The sequence below is a fragment of the Hordeum vulgare genome, chromosome 3H (assembly GCF_904849725.1).
Source record: "Hordeum vulgare subsp. vulgare chromosome 3H, MorexV3_pseudomolecules_assembly, whole genome shotgun sequence".
Taxonomy (NCBI): Eukaryota; Viridiplantae; Streptophyta; class Magnoliopsida; order Poales; family Poaceae; genus Hordeum; species Hordeum vulgare.
The window spans coordinates 13576209-13581403 of record NC_058520.1 but is presented as its reverse complement, the minus strand read 5'-3'; the positions used below and the strand labels follow the sequence as shown (position 1 = coordinate 13581403).

The following is a 5195-nucleotide window of genomic DNA, read 5'->3' as shown; positions in this document are numbered from 1 at the left end:
AACTGAAATTCAGAATGAACTCAAGCTACCATGTGAGTGCCTGCGATACACTCAGGTTGCAGCCTCTCAAATACTGAATGTTTACTCCCTCGAGACTCTAGATTTGCTCAACTTGCAGTGTTCTGAACTCTACTTCAGAATGTTATACCCGATGTCTCGGCTCGCAACTTTTGGTGTTGCTTCTGTTCTTTGGTGACAGTTAGCTGTGTGAATGATTTAGCAAAGGATAGCATTGTGGCTCTGAACTGGTGTGTCAGTGGAATTCAAAGTGAACACAAGCTAGCACAAGGTTAGCTCTTATAGTGTTCGGAAATCAAAATGTGTTTTTTGCATTTTGCATGATTACGGTTCGGTGGTGACTAAAATTGATAATGAGCCCAAGAAGTTAGCACTAGATTACATCGTTTCTACGCTGAATACTGAAGTTCAGTCTCTGCTGACAACACAGTCTCTTCTTGGATGCCTTGTAGTTGTAGGAGTACTGAGATCAATATCTAAGTCTGCAGTTCTATGAGAACTACTAGTACTATGTTTTTGTTATCTCTCTCACCATCTGAACCCTGTCGTTATGAGCTCTGTTTAATTTTTCCGGTCGTTGTTGCACAACATAATTGGGATTTGTGTTGAACAAAACATTAGCTTTCGCATTTTCAATCTGGTATTATGGTTTTGCAGAAATAATGACCCTGGTCCAGAAAGGAAAAAAAATTGCTTTCATTGAGAGTTGAACTCAAGACCTCCCGCTTACTAAACGGGTGCTCTAACCAACTGAGCTATGAAAGCAGCTGATGATCAAGTTTTATAATAGTTTTATTATAGAAATACAGTACTTGGCAACAGGATAAAGTTAATACCGAATCATCTGCCAAGCAGTAACTTCATGCTAAATTTTGAACTGATTTTTTTGAGCATAAGTATGTACTAAATGCTCGAATCAGTCAGCAAAATTCTCGAGCCAGCCTGGGTTCATTCCCTTTCCCTGGAGACCTCGGTCAGGAAGGTGGAAATTGCGGTGTACTTTGGTGACAATTAGCTGTCTGAATGATTCAGCGATATGACAGCTACATCGTGTGGTAAAAGGCATTTGGTGTCCCCATGAAACATACAGGGCACCTCTAGTTAGTTGTTCGACGAATCACTGTTTTGGCGCTCAACAATGGGATTCAGAGTCAACACAAGTTAGCATAAGGTTTCATTCCTTCTATGCTTGAAGCTTCTGAGTACTGAATTTAAATTTCTGAATAATATGCCATTCCTGGAATTTGGTCCGTCGCATGGCAGATGGCACTATAGTGTTGTCACTTTTGATCGTGGCCGAAATTCAGAATGAAGCAAAGCACCTCCATAATTTAGTTTTAAAATTAGGCAGCCCTAGTCGCTGGTTCTTTTAGGCAAGAACAATGGCTGGCGCTTTGCTTCACCTGGTGCAATGTTCTAGTAGTGGAGTATCAAGTTTGTAGGTGTGAGTAGTGGCTTTGGGTGGCTTGATGTATGTTTTCGTAAGACCTTCATGAAATAAATAATAAAGATGGTTGTATGAATCGATTGATGCAGATGCCGGAGGTTTAACCTTCTTTTCTAAAATAAAGTAGTGACGTATCAGGCTATCAATGGTTAGTAGAGGCAGAGCCATACCTCAAAACGAAACGTTGTTGTTGCTTTCTGACTGGCTCCGAGGTGATTATTTGTGACTGAAGTTCAGAATGAACACAAGTTAGATTCCATCCTTTCTACGATGGCTGTTTCCAAATACTTACTGAATTTCAGACTCTTCGGACATAACATTGCTAGCAATGCGCAGGTCTTGTTGGTTACTTTGTAGCTCTGGGTCCAATATCTTGGCCTGCGCTTTCGTGAATTACTATTGTGTTTGAAACATGGGGGAGTGTTGGAAGTTTTTCCTATCACTATCCCCTCTGAACGTTATTCTGAAAAAGGATTTTCTTCCGTTTTGTATTACAAAGCAACTAACCGAATCATTCAGAGCCGGGGGATGCCTCCTTTTCGAAAAAAAAGAATCATTCAGGATAGGTGTTGGGACGGAAACAGCACACTAGTGGGGACAGGGCATATAATCCCGGCCCGTAAGGGGCTTTAGTCCCGGTTCACCAACCGGGACCAAAGGGGCGGGACTAAAGGCCTAACTTTAGTTCCGGCCATGTTCCAAGCCGGGACCAAAGGTGCTCCACGTGGGCGCCTCGGAGCGCCCTCAGGGGCAGGCCCTTTAGTCTCGGGTCTTAACACGGACCGGGACTAAAGAGTTTCTGCAGTTTTGTTTATTTTAGGATTTTAGGGTTTTAGGGTTTAGTTGTTCGGGAGATTAACGTGATGCCTCATTTGGTGTCCAGGAATTAGTTTTCATATAATTCTAAATATACATGTTTATGCATATATATATAAGATTAACTTATCTACAAGCGAGCATATATATACAATTATATGGAGATCTGAATTATCGGGAATAGAGCCCGTCTATTCTCGATTACATGGACCAACATCAGTAATGGCCCCTAGCTACACTAAATCGTCCTTTGTCATCTATAGCTTCCGTCCTCAGAAAGGTCGCAAGCTCCTCTGCAACAGCAATCGCGCATTGTTCTGGTAGGTACTTCTCCCTCATGGCCGTGTACTATATAAGAAGAGGAGATGAATATGAATATCAATCATGATAACAAAGAATGACTGGGAAAAATAGAAGTGTGAATGTTCATTGCTTACATCGTATCTGTAATCCTTGTGCTCAGAGGTAAACGTGCGAATGGTCTCGCAAACATAGTATCCGCATAGATGCGTCCCCCGTGGCTGTTGGTCGCACTTTACGAGAATAGAATATATATAATCAAAATAATAATCTAGCATCATAAATGTATTGAAAATAGAAGTATATATCATACTACTACTTACCTTAGCCGCTCTAAAGGTCAGCTTCTCATGCTCGATACCGGGAGTCACGCACTTGAACCGCTTCCAAACCCTGCCCGACAAGGAAAATGATTTGCTAAGTTTTTCATTAATTGATATATCAGAAAATCATCGAAAGAGACCGATAGAGCGCAAGAATGATTGAAATTACCCTTGGAGCATGTCCTGCAGGCTTTGGAACTGTTCCAAGGGTCTCGATAATGGGTCGAAGGCATCAACTCTTCCCTTATCAATTTGAATGTCCAACAGAATCCAATGGTAGCTGCACATGTATATATATATGTCAGTAACTTATCAATTACACTTATAAGTGAATGGACACAACAGAGTAAAGACCCTCACCTGAAGTTGTATGGAAACAGTATGTGGTCACAGAAAATTTGATCTGTTAGAAACCTTAGAAGGTTTTCCTCCGTCTCCTTGGGTTTATCAGTTAGCGTCGCTATATGTATTTTATCTGGGTCAATAAACTCAATATTTAGGATGTTCCTACTTTTACATTCCAGAATCTTCATTCTGCATAATAGAGTACAAGTTATATGTAGACAATGAATTGAAATAACTAAACAAGTTATATGTAGACAACGAATTAAAAAACTTACAAACAATAGCAAATCGTAAGCGATTTGTCGAGGGCGTCGGCATTGTACATCTGGAAGAGTTCATCAAAGTCGATATGGATTTCTTCGGGGCGGCCGTAGTACTCCCGTGGGAGACTCGCCACGATCATCGTTCTCTCATTCTTTGATTCACTTAAGTACCATGTATGCAAGTAACACATATTTGTTGGGAGATCATCTTTGCTGACCAAAGGCGCTCCCATGACAAACTGTGGCTTAGGGGCTACCACAGCCTTGGGTAACCTATCGTCTTGGGAAGCCAGAACGTCTTCAACCGGGATACCCCATTCATCCGCCCACTTCTTTGCTAATTCCAAATCTTGCCCCTGCACCAGAGGGGGAACATTCTCGGGTAACACCCTGAGGGGTGGGATCGACTGTTTGGCCTGTTGTCCAAGCTGAGGAACGTCTGATCTTTTTTTCCTTGTAGTTGAACTTGATTTGCTCCCACTTGCACTTGCACGTGATCTGCTCTTTTCCCTTCCTTCTGCAATGTGCGTGTATAGTCATCAGGCTTATGGTGTAAGTCATACTGTGATGGAAGGTCGTGAAGTATTTTGCATATGCTATTTGCTTCTCGGTGTATTCCGGGCGGGGCTCGGGTTCCTTCTTTTTCATCTGCGCATCATAATGTTCCTTTGCTATCCTGGCGTTTTCCTCGTCGGTACGATCATAAGGTCTGATAGGAAGATTAGCATGAGGTACCTTTGGGAGGGGCGACAGTTTGCGCTTTGGGGAGCTCCGTTGCTTAGAACTCATCGACGGAGCATTCTTGCTGGCAAGCTTCCGCTTAGTATCCTTAGCGGGCGGCGGTGGAGACGGACGACCCAAGTCCGGCGGCGGTGATCGAGATGGACTCGTGTTGTGCTGGCCGTCGTCATGTGCAGGGCTTGGAGGTGATGGAGGTGTAGGTGACCTGCGACGACTCGGAGGCGGTGTTGTCCTTGGGGCCGAGCCTGGAAGCTTGATTTAGTTCTTGTCCTATAGGATGACTCCACCCAGTACTTCTCCGAGTGTCCTCTCATCTTCGGGTCCAGCTATGTCGAGCTCCATATCATGAAACCCCGCCATGATTTCATCCACCCCGACTTTAGCAAAGCCAGCTGGAATCTCACGGCCATGCCAGCGTGCATCAGGGCCAGAAGGTAAAGCTTGTCCGACGGCCACCTTCATGGATATGTTCTTGAATTTCTGATGGAGTTCACATGATGTTGACTCCTTGATTCCATCCACGGGGTAGCCGGGACCGCCCTCTATCATTCTTCGTGCATCGTCGGGCGGGGCCTCAGATTCAGCCACGCTGCTTTTCCGCTTAGATGGGGCGCCGGTAATATCGAGTGCAGGATCTTCCTGGCGCTACTCCTCTAAGCTCATCAATCTGCTTCTGTTGCTCGTTAATCCTGGCAAGCAAATGGTTGAACTTGTCATTCTCCTCATCCTGTTGTCGCTTCTTTGCTCTCGCTCGGCTTCTGTAAGTGTCTTGGTCTGTGGCAAACCCAAGCCACCACGGGTAAGAAGGACCGAAGCCTCGCGTTCGTCCTCCATGTTCGTCATTGCCGAGGACCAGTGTGAGAAAATCTTTCTCTCTATCTGCAATGAACTGACTTTTTCCCTCCTTAATTTCTTTCACTATCTTTTTCCAATTCTCCCTGG

At 44.1% G+C, this 5195-nt stretch overlaps 1 non-coding gene across 1 annotated transcript; it reads right to left on the bottom strand.

Moving 5' to 3' along the window:
* Positions 1–709: 709 nt before the first annotated feature.
* TRNAT-AGU lies at positions 710–783 on the bottom strand. Its single transcript has one exon. It is a non-coding gene; the product is annotated as a tRNA-Thr (tRNA).
* Positions 784–5195: the final 4412 nt, after the last annotated feature.